This window comes from Sarcophilus harrisii, chromosome 2 (genome assembly GCF_902635505.1).
Source record: "Sarcophilus harrisii chromosome 2, mSarHar1.11, whole genome shotgun sequence".
NCBI classification, from domain to species: domain Eukaryota; kingdom Metazoa; phylum Chordata; class Mammalia; order Dasyuromorphia; family Dasyuridae; genus Sarcophilus; species Sarcophilus harrisii.
This window is the reverse complement of record NC_045427.1, coordinates 350,498,980-350,518,111: the sequence shown is the minus strand read 5'-3', so window position 1 is coordinate 350,518,111 and position 19,132 is coordinate 350,498,980. Positions and strand designations below refer to the sequence as shown.

At 35.0% G+C, this 19,132-nt stretch overlaps 1 pseudogene; it reads right to left on the bottom strand.

The window, feature by feature from the left end:
- The window catches only part of LOC111720830, a 35,575-nt pseudogene that overhangs the window by 1,764 nt on the left and 14,679 nt on the right, over window positions 1-19,132 (bottom strand).

Sequence of the window (19,132 nt, the reverse complement as noted above, 5' to 3'; positions counted from 1 at the left end):
AAGGGGAATTTAGTTCATTCTTCAGTCTTCTGCTGGATATGACTTGAATGGGGAGGAAAAAAAACGTGCCTAGATATATAGCCATTGGGTTATACACGTAGTGTTCCTCTTTCCCCTTACTTCATGCTAATGGATCAGCCAATATATGAGATAATGAAGATATGTTAGGGAACAGAGGTGTTCAAAGAATAGACTGCCTGAGCCAAGTCATCTGTCCAGTCAAAGGGGATTGCCTATTGTTAGAGCAAAAGGTTTGTTTCAAACATCTGGTCCATTATTTTGCAATGGCCTGATGCTTGAGGGTGATATGAGTCATGGGAGATCCAACTGACCTTCAGTTTTTTAGGTCAACAGTTGAGTCCAGGGTACAGTAAATAGAATTCTGTTGAAATTGGAAACCAGGACAACCAATGCAAAGAGAATTGTCCTTTTCAAGGTCTTTACATCATGGTGGGTGACAGGTGTAGCTATCCTATATCCTAAATAAATATACACTAATTTATATTTTAATATATTTAACATCAACTGGTCATCCTGCCATTTGGGGGAGGGGGTGGGGAGTAAGAGGTGAAAAATTGGAATAAGAGGTTTGGCAATTGTTAATGCTGTAAAGTTACCCATGCATATAACCTGTAAATAAAAGGCTATTAAATAAATAAATAAATATACACTGCTTATAAGCTCTTTAGGCTCCTGTGTAATAAAACAGGGCCTACGTGGAACAACTAGATCATGTCAAGTGAATTTACTCCCTTGGGGAGCTTATATCTTCATGGTAACAGAGATGACAGGAAGTGCAAATAATCTTTATTTCCTTTGCTTCTTCCTAAGTGAGATGGAGATCTCACTTATAAGCCAAGTCCTGCATGGTGTATTCATTTCTATAGCAGGTTCTGGCATGAATCCATTAGTTTACTGAAGAGATTTGTTAATCTCATCAACTGTTATTCCATTTGGATTCCTCAAAAAAGGATCCCCTTGAGTGGTCAGGTACATGAGTCACGTATAAAATAACCATGTATGGACATTTCAGTTAGGCTACTATGCGGGCCCATAGGAATGTCACTCGTACTAGATTGGACTTGATCTTCCAATTAGTTTGTGGCCATTGAGTAAAACAGATTACTAAATTATCAACCTAGGTTTAAGAATCTTTACAGTTAATTATCTCCTTTAGAGTACTCAGTTCAAGGATGAGGTGCACTACTCAATTCTGCCCACTGGGCAGGCTGACTGTTGTTGCCCTGAATGATATGAATGTTACCTTAAAATACCTTGATGGCTGCTCCTTTCCACCTGATTTGATGGCTTTTGATGTGACATCAGTAAATGAGGCCTGTGTCCTTTGAGAGGTTAAACAGATGGAGGCCTCAAAAAGCTTGGAGTATGGGGGGCTGATGCAGCTTATTCACATCTCTGAGCCTCACTCTGCTTTGAAATGTACCATTTCCATTTGATAATTGATATCTTTGCCAGACTTGTGGAATTTGATACTAGTTAGACTTGAATATGGGGATTGCAGATCTCAGTGTTGGACATATAGGATATGCTGCTGACAGTAGTTAAACAGCCCAATAAAGATTTAGGCCTTTTTCTTGGTTACTAGGAACTTGTTCTTGACTTTCTCTGGGATATTCTACCTATTGAGCCCTCAGAAACTTCACCTATTGACATAATCTTAGTATTTTTTTCAAGGTTAACTGCCTATCTATTTTGTTCCAGTTAAGTCCACATCTGGCATCTTTTACCTCAGTTCCCATTATAATATCATTAATATAGGAAGACTGATGTTTGAGTCAAGTTGGAGCTTGGTCATCATCAATTCCACCATTGCTGGCAAATGGCAGGGCTATCAAGTATTCTTAGAGTAAGACAGTAAAGAAGTAATATAATTCTTGCCAAATAAAAAAAGATTGGGCTTTGTCCTCTTCCTGTAGGGGAATAGAATAAAAGGCATTTGCCATTTTTTCCACAGTATACTATTATGGGTTGTGGCCATTATATTTTCAGTCATAGTCACATGTCTATAATATCATGTACAACCATGTTTTACAATTTGGTTTTGTCCTCAATAATCTAAAATTTGTCAGCAAATATTACAGAATTTTCTCACGGGTCCTATTGAGCTATTAAACTGAGACGGTCTAGAATATCTAGCAACCAATAAGCATTAAGGGTTTGCTACATATAAAGCACTGTACTAAGCTCCAACTTGACTCAAACATCATTTTCCACCTCAGTACTCATACAGAAAAAGGAATGGTAAAAAGTTAACATATGATATGTCAAACTTGAGTTGTGAACCTCCACAAATATAAATATAAATTTATATTTATATGTAAATATAATATATACTTATATATTTAAATATTTATTCAATATTAAATATTTTAAAATATAAATAAAATCAGGTTTTGCAGCTACTGGTAGGTTTTGAAGATGGGAGGGTCAATTAAACATCCACAGAAAAAATAAGAGCTTTGGGGTAAGGGGATATCTTTTAAAATGCAACAACAAAAGAGCATCTTTTAAAAGGAAAAAATGTCAACATCAATTATACATGCGATTAAAAAGAAAAACAGCTAAATTTTCAGAGGAAGTATAAATATAACATTCCCTTTCAATATTTCTAAGGCTTAATGAGACTTAAGAAGAATGAATAAGCAGGAGGAAGTTTTAAATTCTTCAGGTCTGTGTATTAACAAGCTACCATGTAAAGGACGTATTCTATTTCCACAAATCAAGGCAATGAAATTCTGTCTAACAACCTCAAAAGGAAAGAATCTGTGCATGCAACTATATGTTTGGATCCTGAAGTACAGAAGTTATTTTATCAATAGTATGTTGATATATATTTCAAGAGGGTATATATATATCCACAAAATAGGAGGTATTTAATAGGCAGAAGTAAAATTTTGTCTAATCTCACGTCCTCCAGAAAGTCCAGCTTAAATATTCACTAGGCAACTAGGAGGCAAAGTGGACAGAATGTTGGGTCTAAAGTCAGGAAGATGAATTTTCCTGAGTTCAATTCTGGTTTTAAACACTTATTAACTGTGATCCTGGGCAAGTCACTTAACCCTGTTTGTCTCACTTTCTCATCTATAAAATGAGTTGGAGAAGGAAACAGGAAATCATTCTAGTATCTTTGTCAAGAAAACCCCAAATAGGATTATGAAGAATTGGACATGACTAAAAATAACTGAACCATTATAACAAACATTCAATGAGTTTGCCTTCAAATGCAGGTAAGGTGAGTGTGAAAGTATGGCTGAAAGATATTCAGCAGACATTATTCAGACAATATTTTAGAATCAACAGCAGTATGAATGTTGTATGCCATTTTCCCCAAAACATGAATTTGTATGCCTTGTCATTAATGGTATATGGGGTAGGGATAAGAATCCCAGAAAGCAAAGAACATTAAGAATTTAGCCTGTGATTAGAGCCAAGTACCACCTGGCTGAAATCCAAAGAACAAAATTTGCAATTAAGTTGCTCCATGGGAAGCCAAGGGAATATATCTGTTCGTGGAAATTTTATTAAAAATGTCAAGAAAAACAGTGACTAAGGAGCCAAACTTTCCGTGGTTTTTGTAATATATTGAAGGAGATCCATGACCAGAACCCCTGGAATTACCTTATAAGAGGTATTCTGTCATTACCTATCCAGCTCTCAGTACTTGAACCCAAATAGTGTAACTATTTAGGACTTTTTCTTTTCTGGATACTAAACCATCAAGTCATCTAAGACACAATTAAATGAAGCAAAATGAACAGTAGCCAATAAGGACATAAACAAAGTCCCAATCATTCAGCTTTTTTTTTTTTTTTTTAGGAGTATAATCCATGTTTTTAAGTGTGTTTTGAGTATGCCTAGTTTGCCTGGCCTGGAGTCTATTATATCTCCTACCAGGTAGGTGTAGCCTCCTTTAAAAAATGCCTACATTTTAAAAACTAGTAAGACCAAGTCATTCACCCTCTTTTCCATTATTTTTTTCAATTGTTCTCTTTTCCTCTATTTCTGCTGTACCATAAACTGAACTGTGAGAGGGCAAAGAAAATTCTTGCCCTGCTCCTTGACTTTTTTCTCTTCTCTAAGGAATGGGGTTAGAGGTGTTTCTTTTCTGTGTGGTCAAGCTATGAACTGAATCCTCTCCTTCCCCCAGAATTTAAGGTGATGTCAAAGTTGGGAGTGGAATTATGCCTTTGTATTGAAGAATTTATTGATATATTTGTGATTGTCTTTGGAAATAAACAGAATAAGGGCAGAATCCCTTTTTACTCCTGGTGTTATACCAGTCACTAGAGCCTGAAATCTTGATGACATTCTCAGCTCCTTCCTTCTATACTCCACATATCCATTTCTTTACCAATCCTGCCATTTTTGCCTTTAAAATATACATGTGTGTGTGTGTGTAGATACCTACATAGAGATATCTCTCTCAAAATATCCCCATTTTTGTATTCATGCAATCAAATTCTAGTTCAGGTCTCATTATCTCTCCCCTGACTTGTTACTATAGCTTTCTAACTGGTCTCCTTTCCTCAAGTCTCTTTCTACTTCCATCAGTCTTGATTAGGCATGGTAGAGTCATTCCATGTCAGAGAGAATCGAACAGGATTTCCTCATGATTATTGGTTTGTTGCTACAACTTCTGTTTTTGTTTTGGTATAATAAGGAACCTTATGATGACTTTTTATTGGAGGTTGGGAAGGTTAAGGAATAGTGAACAGAATCAAAGTAAAGGAATAAAATGGAAATTGAGAAGAATATAAGAAAACCATATTCTCATATGAAATCTTCCACAAAGGAAGAAAATAATGTTGGAGCTTAGAAATAACATCTGTCTATCAGTCAACAGTCTAGTGACCTTTTAGCACTCAAACAAAATGGTAAAATTCATTCCTCAAAACATGCTCCAGTTTCCAGAAGAAATCTCAGAAAATAGTCACTGGCATTTTCCAAAGCTTTCTTTAAACACTGTTCAGAGAATGAATATGAAACTAAGGAGTTTAAACAAGATAAGAAACGGTTGCTTTTTGAGAGCAGTGAGCAAGCTCTGCTGGCTACATGTACCAAAAACTGTATAAACTCTTCTGCCACTATGCGATTTGCCAGGTAATCTAAAGAAGTTTCCCCACTTTTTCTGTGACCGAGGGGTCTTCCCTTAAAGGAAGCCCCAAGGGTAGCAAATCCCAGGGTGAAATTCTGCATGTGATTGACATGGTGGCTAGGCTAGAGTTAAAAAACTTGAAAATGGAGATAAAAAAGGGGCGGTGTTTTTCTAGAAAAAATAGCTTCCAAAGAGATGTGGGCCAGTTATTGCTCCTCCTGGAAAGAAAAGAGTTATCTCTTCTATTAGACAATGATAAAGAATGATATAGTGACAGAAGGGATATGAGTAATGTGAGCTGAAAAGAGAAGAGGGATTTCTGTGGAAATGACTTCAGTATTTTCAGTGAAATTCAGTTACCAAATCTTAGGCATGCCTTTAATGGGAAAAACTATATATTGATTTTATTGGAGAGAAATCCAAATTTTGATAAAAGTAAGAAAACACTAGCTATTTGCAAAACTTAAGCCTTAAGACAACTAATGATTCAGGAGTCCCTGCTTCATTTTGAGGAAGCTGGAAATACAGACAGGTGGATGATAGAAAGCTGGAATTTGATTTTTCTCTTAAACCTGGCCTTTCACAATTTCCTTGCTACACTCTTCTCATTTATAAGATGGATTATACTTCAGACATTTAATGATGAAACTCCAAAATACCAGGACTGCATTTCTTGCTCAGGGCTTAAAATTGTCCCCAAACCACATGGTACACTGAAGTTTTCTAACAATACCTCTAAAACAGCAATCCATGAAAGCTATATTACCACAATTACAAGCTTTTAACTAGAATATGAAAGCAAAAGAGAACATCATAAACACTGTCATAATGAAACACTTTTGAACAGAATAGCATCTCCTAAAAAGATTTGTAGATTTTTTTTTTCTTGAGACTCTTGAAGCTGGTTCTGGATTGAAAGATAGCTCTTACAGCTTCCTGAAGAAAATCCGTATATTTTTGTGAAAGTGCATAGAATAATTGGAATAAGACGTCAGTGAGTATGCCGGATAGTGTGTGAAGTTAAGGGAAGGAAAAGATGTAAAATTAGAATTTTCCCCCCAAAAACAAAAATCTTGACTTCTTATTTTAGGAACAAGCTGCATGTAGACTATCTATAGTCATTATAGTTGCTCTCCAGATCATGTTTCTAACCCACAACCAAGAAGTATTAACAGAATGCAAAATTGAAGGGCCACCCAATCTAAGTCAGAATGATCATGACACGTTCTTGGGACGAGTTGCCTTCAAAATCTAAATGACCCTATACATAAGTGTAACATTACCACAAAGTAAATGTGTTATCTATCTTCCTGTTGTATCACCTGGGGCCCTTGTAGAATTTGAAATCACTTTTAAGAAATTTAGGGTGGTCCATGACATTACTTCCAGGTCATATTGTTTAATGTCCTCAAAGTAACTGCTTTTTGGCCTTAACTTGCTCCAATGAGCCAGTATGTAGACATAGAAATGTCGTATTAGGCACCTATAGTTAGCTGATACAAAAATGTGTAATAATAGTGGTCTTGTCATGTTGTAAAGTAGCTTCATCTCCAAGTATTTATAAAGCTTAATGTGTTGTGCTATGTAAATATTTTGTTGATTTAACACTGGTTTAATAATTGTCATTGTCTCAATGACAACACACCTTTAGGGAATCAAATGATAAAAAAATGTACCTGACCAATCTAAAGTGACTTATAACTGCAAGAATAGTGTGTGAGTAGGAAGATAAATAAAACTGAAAAAAAAAATATTGGAGTGCTTTGACATTTCTTTCTCCTTTTTTTATTTAGAATTTTTATTTCATTGAAGTTAAAAAATATATCCAGACAATATGGATATAATTTAACTATACAGTACTCTTTTTTTATTCACTGACATTCACTAATATAACAAAGAATTGTTCTTGTCTCGTTTAAAGTTGTCTAAGCCATCATCTTTTTTTTTTTTATTATTATTTTTTTTTTATTATTTTTTATTTTTTTTTATTTAATAGCCTTTAATTTACAGGATATATACATGGGTAACTTTACAGCATTAACAATTGCCAAACCTCTTGTTCCAATTTTCACCTCTTACCCCCCCCACCCCCTCCCCTAAATGGCAGGATGACCAGTAGATGTTAAATATATTAAAATATAACTTAGATACACAATAAGTATACATGACCACAACATTATTTTGCTGTACAAAAAGAATCAGACTCTGAATTATTGTACAATTAGCTTGTGAAGGAAATCAAAGAGGCAGGTGTGCATAAATATAGGGACTGGGAATTCAATGTAATGGTTTTTAGTCATCTCCCAGAGTTCTTTTTCTGGGTATAGCTAGTTCAGTTCATTACTGCTCCATTAGAAATGATTTCTAAGCCATCATCTTGAGATTTTTTGACAAGCGTGTAGTATTCATTCAGTATTTAGAGTTTCTTCACAGAAATATTCACATATTATATTGGAAACATTTATATTTTATTCAGGAAACATTCAGGTTTTTATAGGATATATAAATCTAAGACAAGATACTTGGGCATACATCTACAGCTGTAATGCTTTCCAAGCTGTATTGTAATGATTAAGTTGTTCACCCAGCTGTTGACTATGTACAACAGTTTTTAATAATGCTATTTACAGAGGAACTAAAAGTATTCATCCAGGAAATAAAGGCCACACCCTGGTTTCATAGCCTGTGAAAATAAAACAATTATGTGTACTGTAAACAATACAAGGCATGACATTCATTTGCCAACCACAAATAACAACCTCAGAGAATCAAGCATATAGCAATGAGTAATTTCTTTAAAAAATATGTACCAGAATTTTATATTTGTATATTTGTATATACCCTCTTCAAAATAGGAAGACAATATACTTATCCCACTAATCTGCATTGGAAATTTTCTCCTGTCATCAGTGTCTGCCATCTGAATTATTTTCAATTCATATAGTTAGCATTTATTTATTCCATCATTCTACTCTTATCCCACTGGCCTCTCTAAAACATGGGTTCACTGAGGTTAAAAAAAATGATTGTACAATTGTTTTCAAGTAAAATCTCTCATTGCTTTAAAGTTAAATCTCACACAGGCTCTAATAATCTTTTTCAGATTCTTGTTTTCTTATGGATACCATAGCACACAAATGAGGAACCCAGTAATTACTTTGAAGACCCAGATTGATCTTCTCTGTCACCATAGTAACTTTCTATAGTCCAGATCTTTTTCTGCCATTTGCTCGATTTTCTAACCTATTTCTTGAATTTTAATACTATTCTAAAGTGGGGTTCTGCTTCCAGAGTGGAGGAGTCACAATCCTAAGATTTGGGAGTATTTTTGTGCAATTGTTTTCAGAGATGCTTCAAAGGATCTGTAAGCTTTCAATTCTTCCAAGGTGGTAAGGATGTGATGTGCCCTTTAGGAAAGATGGAGCAATAATCCTTTTTTTTTTTTTTTTTTTTTTTTTATATTTAATAGCCTTTTATTTACAGGATATATACATGGGTAACTTTACAGCATTAACAATTGCCAAACCTCTTGTTCCAATTTTTCACCTCTTACCCCCCCCCCCCCTCCCCTAAATGGCAGGATGACCAGTAGATGTTAAATATATTAAAATATAACTTAGATACACAATAAGTATACATGACCAAAACATTATTTTGCTGTACAAAAAGAATCAGACTCTGAATTATTGTACAATTAGCTTGTGAAGGAAATCAAAAATGCAGGTGGGCAAAAATATAGGGATTGGGAATTCAATGTAATGGTTTTTAGTCATCTCCCAGAGTTCTTTTCTGGGTATAGCTAGTTCAGTTCATTACTGCTCCATTAGAAATGATTTGGTTGATCTCGTTGCTGAGGATGGCCTGGTCCATCAGAACTGGTCATCATCTAGTATTGTTGTTGAAGTATATAATGATCTCCTGGTCCTGCTCATTTCACTCCGCATCAGTTCGTGTAAGTCTCTCCAGGCCTTTCTGAAATCATCCTGTTGGTCATTTCTTACAGAACAGTAATATTCCATAATTTTCATATACCACAATTTATTCAGCCATTCTCCAACTGATGGACATCCACTCAGTTTCCAGTTTCTAGCCACTACAAAAAGGGCTGCCACAAACATTCGTGCACATACAGGTCCCTTTCCCTTCTTTATAATCTCTTTGGGATATAATCCCAGTAGTAACACTGCTGGATCAAAGGGTATGCACAGTTGGATAACTTTTTGAGCATAGTTCCAAACTACTTGGAGCAATAATCCTAAGGCCATCTGGCCTTAGGAGTAATATATTTGGAAGTGATTTTTTTTTTTTTTTTTTTTTTTTTGCTGAGGCAATTGGTGACTTGCCCAGGGTCACACAGCTAGGAAGTTTAAGAACTCAGTCCTTCTAACTTCAGGGCTAATGCTCTATCCACTGCACCACCTAGCTGCCCCTGTATTTCTTTCCTTACGTTATCCTGCCCCAGTTTACTCTTTATGATCAAGATGCTACTGTTAAAAATATTGCTGGCTGCTACACCCAAAGAAAGAACACTGGGAAATGAATATAAACTGTTTGCATTTTGGTTTTTCTTCCTCGGTTATTTTTATCTTCTGAATCCAATTCTTCTTGTGCAAGAAGAGAACTGTTTGGTTCTGCACACATATATTGTATCTAGGATATACAGTGACATATTTAACATGTATAGGACATCTGGGGGAGGGGGTGGAGGGAGGGAAGGAAAAAATCAGAACAGAAGTGAGTGCAAGGGATAATGTTGTAAAGAAATTTTTTTCAAAAAAAAAAAAAAGACTTTTCCCAGTAGAATGAGTAAATAAAAGCAATTTGTTCCAGTGGCAGAAAGAAAGAAAGAAAGAAAGAAAGAAAGAAAGAAAGAAAGAAAGAAAGAAAGAAAGAAAGAAAGAAAGAAAGAAAGAAAGAAAGAAAGAAAGAAAGAAAGAAAGAAAGAAAGAAAGAAAGAAAGAAAGAAAGAAAGAAAAAGAAAGAAAGAAAATATTGCTGGCTGTTAGATAACAACCTGTTGGTCAGTAATAACAGAGTTTCTAAGACTAATGGGCAACAATAATGAGATGCTTAAAGTTGATGCAGGTGCAGAATAAAATTGGGTGCCCACTACTTGACCTAGTGACATTTCAGGCCTAAAAACACATCTCAGAAAGATTCCCCCTCCCATGAGATCTGTCCAGAGAATTATGGATACTACACCTGCTTACCAAGTCAGAATCAGAACTCTGCTCAACTCCACTTCTAAGCCATAAAATTAGCATGTCTGTGACATGAAGCACCTAGTTTTTCTAACTTTTTCCTATAAATTTATCTTCTTGCCCCTGGTTCTTTGCTAACTTCTTTTGGAACTTAGCCTGCTTTAATTGGCATTACAATTATAATAAACTTTGTCCCTTGATTTGGAGATGGAGCTGAGGCTGCAAATGCTTTTGAGACACCTTGCAACTCTGATCTGGAACCGCAATCTTTCCCTTCGAGCCCTAACAGTGTGCCCTAAGGAGAGGGGTGTTTACTAGTTTCTTGGCCTGTGTTCTGGACTGTGAGCAACCACAAGCACTCTTTTATACCCTGGAACTATGACCAAGGTTCCTATTCTCGTGCTGTTACAACTTCTGGTGGACTAGTGCTCCTTCTTGCTCTGGGACTGCCACCCATATCCAGGTACAGGCAATGCAAGAGTCCCGTCTCTGGTGCCAGCAAAGGGACCCCTGTAAATCTCCTTCTGATCAATTATCTGATCCCTTTGCTGTCTATGGGCTGAGAGGTCTAGAAACTGCCATTGATGCAGTCATCCCTGAAGCTAGTTCTTAAGTTGTTGGGGCTAGGTCTGTGCTGGATTGTGCTCCATTCTCACCCTGGTGCAACAGACCTTCCTGTCAACTTTGTAAATTGTCCTGGCTGGAAAATTATTTAACTCTGTCTTTCTGTGATTCTGCTGCTCTAGGATTTGTTTAGAGTTACTATTTAAAAGGTATTTGGAGGGCCTAGAGGAGAGTTCCATTGAGTCCCAATTTGTACTCTACCATCTTGGCTCCACCCTCTCTGATTAATTTTTTTTATTAAAGCTTTTTATTTTCAAAACATATGCATGGATAATTTTTCAACACTGACCCTTGCAAAACCTTGTGTTCCAAATTTCTCCCCTTTTCCCACCCCCTTTCCTAGATGGCAGGTAATCCAATATATGTTAAACATGTTAAAATATATGTTATATTTAACATGTATTGGTCAACCTGCCATCTGGGAGAAGGGGTGGGGGGAAGGAGGGGAAAAGTTGGAACAAAAGGTTTTGTAATTGTCAGTGCTGAAAAATTATCCATGCATATATCTTGTAAATAAAAAGCTATAATTAAAAAAATGAAGAATATTTCCAGTTCAAAAAAAAGAATAAAATATATGTCAAATCCAATATGTATATATAGTTATACAATTATCTTGCTGCCCAAGAAAAATCAGATCAAAATGGAAAAAAGTGAGAAAAAGCAAAATGCAAGCAAATAACAACAAAAAGAGTAAAAATACTATGTTGTGATTCACATTCAGTTCCCACAGTTCTCACTCTAGGTGTAGATGGTTCTCTTCATCACAAGATCATTGAACTGGCCTCAATCTGATTAATTAAAAAAAAACTTGTTAATTAAAAAAAACTTTTCACTGATCTTATATTAATCTGCCAACTTTGTGAGTATGTTCTTCTGCATCTAATGGCCTCATATATACTATCCAACAGTAGTCTAGCCAGTGGCTTGAGTAAAGCTGGTAAAGACTGATAAAGATGAACCTATGTCTTAATGTCCTACTTGACTAGGATGTAAGAACCATCAGACAGGAGTTGCTGACAGCAAGTAGGAAAGATTCAGCATCTGCATATTCCAGTCACACATATATTTATTATCTCCTTATAGATGTATTATCAGCACATGCATACCAAAGCATGCTGATCTGATTAGTACTATTAATAGGGTACAGCTTCTAGGGGAGATGTAGCAATACCCTTAAGGCTACCTGACCTTGGGAGTAATGTAGTTATATATTTCTCTCTTACCTTTTAGGGAAAATGTAGTGATATCCCTGAGATACCCTGGCCTTGGGAGTGCTGTAGTTCCACAAACATTGCTGGCTGTCAGATAACAATCTGTGACTCAGTGATGACAAAGTTTTTGAGACAATAATTAGGTATATACCAGATCACTCCTCAAGTCTACCTGTAAGCCATAATATTAGCATAGCAGAAACATAAAGCACTTGGTCTCTCTAACTTTTTCCTATAAATTTATCTTCTTGCATCTGGTTCTTTGCTAAATACTTTTGGAACTTAGCCCACTGTTAGCAGTATAATAAACCTTTGCCCCTTAACTTGCAGACAAACTGAGTTTGCAAATTATTTTGCCATACCTGCAACACTGACCTAGGACTCTAACATTTTTGAGGTGTCTTCCACCTCAACACTATGTGGAACTCACTGAAAAGCCTGGTTTTCTTGTTGCTTCTTAGAGAGCTCTACTCTAAGTATAGATCTCTCGAGGACCAGTATTCAACAGTTTAATGTCATTAAAAGGCAAGAAGAATCCCAAGCATCCGGAAAGTCCTTTTGGTCATGAAGCATAACTGAATCCTGGAACTAGCAGGTCAAGCTCACCAGTCAGCCTTGGAGGCACACTAGCCATTATCTGGACATCTCAAACAAGGATCTTGCCTACCAAGAATTCTTTCAAGCTCAAGACTGTCTTAGAGGAGTTACCAGCTCTTCTCTCAACTACTTGGCTTTTTCTCTAAGCTAACTTTACATGGGAATGTCGCATTAAGTTAGCACCAGGTTTGCTGGTGCTCTATTTTTATCTTGCTAGTCAAAAAACTGGCTGCATAAATGATCAGCATTCTTGAAGAGCAATAAAAACATTCCTAATAATAGTGGTTATTGGGAAGGGAATCAATTGAATTCGACAAAATGTGATCAATTATGAGAGATAATACTTTTCATTAAACTTTTTAGAGGAAGAGATAGAACAAGAGAGAAAATGAAAAACTAATCAAAAGAAGAAAGTGAATTCTTTCAGTAGAAAGAAAATTGCTTAGTGGGGAAGTTTTATGATGTAACACAGAAAAACACTTCATTTTTAACCCAAGTATTTGCTTAAGGTGGGCAAATATATACATGGGCTATTCAGAAATGTAGTTTGCAGATCAATAAAACAAATTAATTAAACTACATTAATTTTGAGACCCCTTTCAGCTTTAAATCCATGATGCTGTCTTAGCTAATGAAGCACTGACGAAAGGAAGAAGACTGGATTAATGAAGATTAAAGCAATAGCAAGGCTGGAGACAAAGGATTTTTTTTTTCCGTCAAAACTCTTCCCAAAAGACCAGATCTTTGTTATTCACTTCTTGAATTATGATTTGCTAATGCTCTTCCCCTATCATCCTTCCAAATCATCCTTATAAACCTTTTCTGGTATCAGAAATGTTGTCTTCAAGGATGGATTTGAGTAATCTTTTTGAAAAGATTACTTAGAGCCTGTTCTCATAAGCCAGGAAGCAAGATACATCAAACAATCTCTGGAAGTGGAAAGAAAAGAATCAGTGTCTGAATAGTCTGGTGACACATGGATTTGCTAGAAATCTACTGATAGTCAAACAGTTGCTTACTCCTTAGGAATATAAAAAAAATTGGCAAAAAATAAAATAAAAAATAAATGAATTGGTACAATGTAAAACCAACTGAAATTTCCCATAATTGTTTTTTTCTAGGTTTGAATCTACTAAATGGTTATAGCCAACTTGTTAGTATCATTAAGAGGCAAGAAGTATCCCACATTCTTGGGAAGCATTCTTGGCACAATAAACTCTTAGCAGATCAAGATCAGTCAGGACATTAGCTATAACAAAGATCAGCAGGAAATTTCTTTTTTATTATTATTTATTATAGCTTTTTATTTACAAGATATATGCATGGGTAATTTTTCAGTACTGACAATTGCAAAACCTTCTGTTCCAACTTTTCCCCTCCTTCCTTCTACCCTCTCTCCCAGATGGCAGATAGACCAATATATGTTAAATATGTTAAAGTATATGTTAAATACAGTATATGTATACATGTCCATACAGTTATTTTGCTGTACAAGAAGAATTGGACTTTAAAATAAAGGTAAAATTAATCTGAGAAGGAAATAAAAAATGCAAGTGGACAAAAACAGAGGGATTGGAAATACTATGTAGTGGTTCGCACTCATTTCCCAGAGTTCTTTTGCTGGATGTAGCTGGTTCTATTCATTATTGAACAAATGGAACTGATTTAGTTCATCTCATTGTTGAAGAGGGCCATGTCCATCAGAATCGATCATCATATAATGTTGTTGTTGAAGTAAATAATGATCTCCTGGCCCTGCTCGTTTCACTCAGCATCAGTTCATGTAAGTCTCTCCAGGCCTTTCTGAAATCATCCTGTTGGTCATTTCTTACAGAACAATAATATTCCATAACATTCATATACCATAATTTATTCAGCCATTCTCCAGTTGATGAGCATCCATTCGATTTTCAGTTTCTAGCCACTACAAAAAGGTCTGCCACAAACATTCTTGCACATACAGGTCCCTTTTCCTTCTTTAAGATCTTCTTTGGGATATAAGCCCAACAACACTGCTGGATCAAAGGATATGCACAACTTGGGAACTTTTTGAGCATGGTTCCAAATTGTTCTCCAGAATGGCTGGATGTGTTTACAATTCCACCAACAATGTATCAGTGTCCCTGTTTTCCCACATCCCCTCCAACATTCAGCATTATCTTTTCCTGTCATCCTAGCCAATCTGACAGGTGTGTAGTGGTATCTCAGAGTTGTCTTAATTTGCATTTCTCTGATTAATAATGACTTGGAGCATCTTTCCATATGTGTAGAAATAGTTTCAATTTCTTCCTCTGAAAATTATCTGTTCATACATATCATTTGACCATTTATCAATTGGAGAACAGCTTGATTTCTTCTTATATATTAGAGTCAATTCTCTATATATTTTGGAAATGAGGCCTTTATCAAAACCTTTGAATGTAAAAATGTTTTCCCAGTTTATTATTTCCCTTCTAATCTTGTCTCCATTAGTTTTGTTTGTACAAAGGCTTTTTAATTTGATGTAATCAAAATTTCCTATTTTGTGATCAATAATGATATCTAGTTCTTCTTTGGTCACAAATTCCTTCCTCTTCCACAGGTCTGAGAGGTAAACTAAATTCTTCTAATTTATTTATAATCTCCTTTTTTATGTCTAGATCATGAACCCATTTTGACCTTATCTTGGTGTACGGTGTTAAGTGTGGGTCAATGCCTAGTTTCTGCCATACTAATTTCCAATTTTTCAAGCAGTTTTTGTCAAACAGTGAATTCTTATCCAAAAGCTGGAGTTTTGGGGTTTGTCAAAAACTAGATGACTATAGTTATTGACTATTTTGTCTTATGAACCTAACCTATTCCACTGATCAACTAGTCTATTTCTTAGCCAATACCAAATGGTTTTGGTGACCATTGCTTTATAATATAGTTTTAGATCTGGTACAGGTAGGCCACCTTCATTTGATTTTTCTTTCATTAGTTCCCTTGAAAATCTTGACCTTTTGTTCTTCCAGATGAATTTTGTTGTTATTTTTTATATGTCATTAAAATAGTTTTTTGGGAGTCTGATTGGTATAGCACTAAATAAATAGATTAGTTTAAGTAGTATTGTCTTCTTTATTATATTCACTCGACCTCTCCAAGAGCACTTAATATTTTTCCAATTGGTTAGATCTGACTTTATTTGTATGGAAAGTGTTGTAGTTTTGCTCATATAATTCCTGACTTTCCCTTGGCAGATAGATTCCCAAATATTTTATACAATTGGCAATTACTTTAAATGGAATTTCTCTTTGTATCTCTAATTGTTGGATTTGTTTGGATCTGCAGCTCCTTATCATCAACATGCTTGTGGAGATCAATCAACAGCCTCTTCTCATCTCTAATGGCAGCTACCCAAAAAACCAAATAATGTTTAAAAAGAAACAAACAAACAAACAAACAAAAATACCCAATGTCACGTGGAACCTGAATGAAGTGATCTCCACTAACCTTGTGAAGGACTTACATGGAAACCCAAGCTGAGCCCATCATTTCTTTTCCTGAGCAGAACTGATTAAGACCCTTGGAAGTAAGGAAGAGCTCTTTAGATGCTAGCAAAACTGCTGTTACTACTGGGCTTATATCCCAAAGAGATCTTAAAGAAGGGAAAAGGTCCCATATGTGCAAAAATGTGTGTGGCAGCCCTTTTTGTAGTGGCTAGAAACTGGAAATTGAATGGATGCCCATCAATTGAAGAATGGTTGAATCAATTGTGGTATATGAAATATATGGAATATTATTGTTCTGAAAGAAATGACCAGCAGGATGAATAGAGAGAGGTTTGGAGAGACTTACATAAACTGATGCTGAGTGAAAAGAGCAGAATAAGGAGATCATTATACACGGCAACAACAATACTATACAATGATCAATTCTGATGGACATAGCTCTCTTCAACAATGAGATGATTCAAACCAGTTCCAATTGTTCAGTAAAGAAGAGAATCTGCTACACACAGAAAGAGAACTATGGGAAATGAGGATGGACCACAACATAGCATTTCCACTCTTTCTGTTATTGTTTGCTTGCATTTTTGTTTTCTTTCTCAGGTTTTTTTTCTTTCTTTCTAGATCCAATTTTCCTTATGCAGCAAGATAACTATATAAATATGTATACCTATATTGGATTTAACATATACTTTAACATATTTAACATGTATTGGATTATCTGCCATCTAGGGGAGGGGATGGAGGGAAGAAGGGGAAAAGTTGGAACAGAAAGTTTTGCAAGGGTCAATGTTGAAAAATTACCCATGCATATATTTTGTAAATAAAAAGCTATAGTAATAAAAAAAAAATTTTAATTAAAAAAAAAGATGCTAGCAAAACTGCTCCAATCTGTATACACGTATGACCTAGCAGAACAGAAATGAAAAGGAAGGAGAAAAGAGTTGTATACCTCTTTGAGGAGGGATAAAACTTGACTAGCATAGGAAGTGAGATGGGCTGAGTCTGGAACACACACTGACTTGTCAAAATGTCTAAGGTAAAATTTGAAGAATGAGGACCAGATAAAAATTGTGCTGGCCAAATTGCTAAACAACTACAAAAGCAAGAATCTAAATTCCAAGAATCATAAGAGAAAGGGAACTAATAACAAAAGCAAAAGAAAAAATAGATATGGGACCTTATGTGATTGATTCCTTTTCTTTATTTGTATTTTATTATGTTTCATTTTTATGTCTACTCTAAGTTTGTAGTATTTAATTTTTAAGCTATGTTATGACCTTACATTTCTTAACATGTGATGTTATATGTAGATGAATGCTCTTAAGACACTCTCCTAATCTCCACTAACATTAGTTGGTCAGGTTCCTAGAAAGTGATTGCTTCTTATCATCACAGAATCTGGGAATGGCCATGAAGTGTTTAGGAGCTGGTTATCTAATGTTTGAGCTCATAAGCCCCAACCACTGTGGTTCCCCAATGATTATCAGTTGATATCAGTCAAATTTAATTAGCTTTTATTTAAGAGTACTTACTAACATAGTAATAATAATAATAAAAAGCACTTAGTACAAAATAATCTCCAGAATGTGTGCTATACTTAGTAGTATATACATAATCCAGGTTAAAGTGGATAAAACCTTAAGCAAGCATAAGTGACAAAACTTCCTAGAAGTTTTTTTGCTGTATACTTTAAGATATTTCCTTAATATGGCATAGTTTTATTTTGTTTTATTTTATAAACTGAACTCCTTGGAGAGCAAGGACTAGGAAACTATAGTTCATGGGTCAAACCTAGGCTACTGCTGATTTCTTGCATAGCCTGTGAGTTAAGAATGGTTGAAGAAAAATTGTCAAAAGAATATTTTGTGACATGTGAAAGTTACGTAAAATTTATATCAGGGTTCATAAACAAAGTCTTATTGGAACACAACCATGGTCACCTTTGTATGACCATGGCAGAATTGAGTAGTTAGAATGAAAATCTTATATGATATTATCATTGCTTTGTACTGTGACTCAGCACATTGCAAATTGCCCTAATTCAGTTAATAACTTTTGACAGTGTTTTGAGTATCATGTGTATACTCTACTAGTACATTTAATTTATTTTTATTCCTAATGCATACTATTATGTCAAAACAAAAGAAAAAAACTTATGTTTGCTTGATTTTTTTCTTTCTTATTTTCTTCCCCTTTTGATTTGATTTCTCCTGCACAGCATGATAAATGTGGAAATATGTTTAGAAGAACTGAACGTGTTTGACCTATTTTAGATTGCTTGTTGTCTAGGGGATGGGGGAAGAAAAGAGGGAGAAAAATTTGAAACACAAGATTTTGTAAGTGTAAATATTGAAAACTATCTTTGCATACATTTGAATAAAAAGCTATTATAAATTTTTAAAAGTTACAATTTTTTGAGCTGAAGGTTGAGATTGAAGTATTCCTGCAGACTTAATAATGTTTCTTAATGGATTCATCCTAGAATTATAAGACAAAACTGAATTTAAATGCAAAACTTACCATACTAAAATCAGTTCAGGGACAAATTATTTGAAAAGTAATATTCTTTGTATCCTTCTCTGTCAAAAGTTTAAAATCATAGTCGTCCCCATTCCCACACAAATTTGAAAATAGATGTATAAGTTTAGATTATATTTCCAGCAGAATTTTTCAAACCTCATATGAGTACAAAAGAAATTTCTACATTTCAAAATCCATTCAACTGTGCAATTGACGAACTTCAACTCAACCTTTAATTGAAAGTAATTTATGTCCAATGTAATTATGTGTTTAAAGGCAAATATTAAAGCCCAGCCTTTATTACACCCTGATTTATTTTTTACTTTCACCATTGTAGGTTACTTACTTAAAGCCTCCACAAAGGATTCTATATTTTTCACTAGAAGAATATAT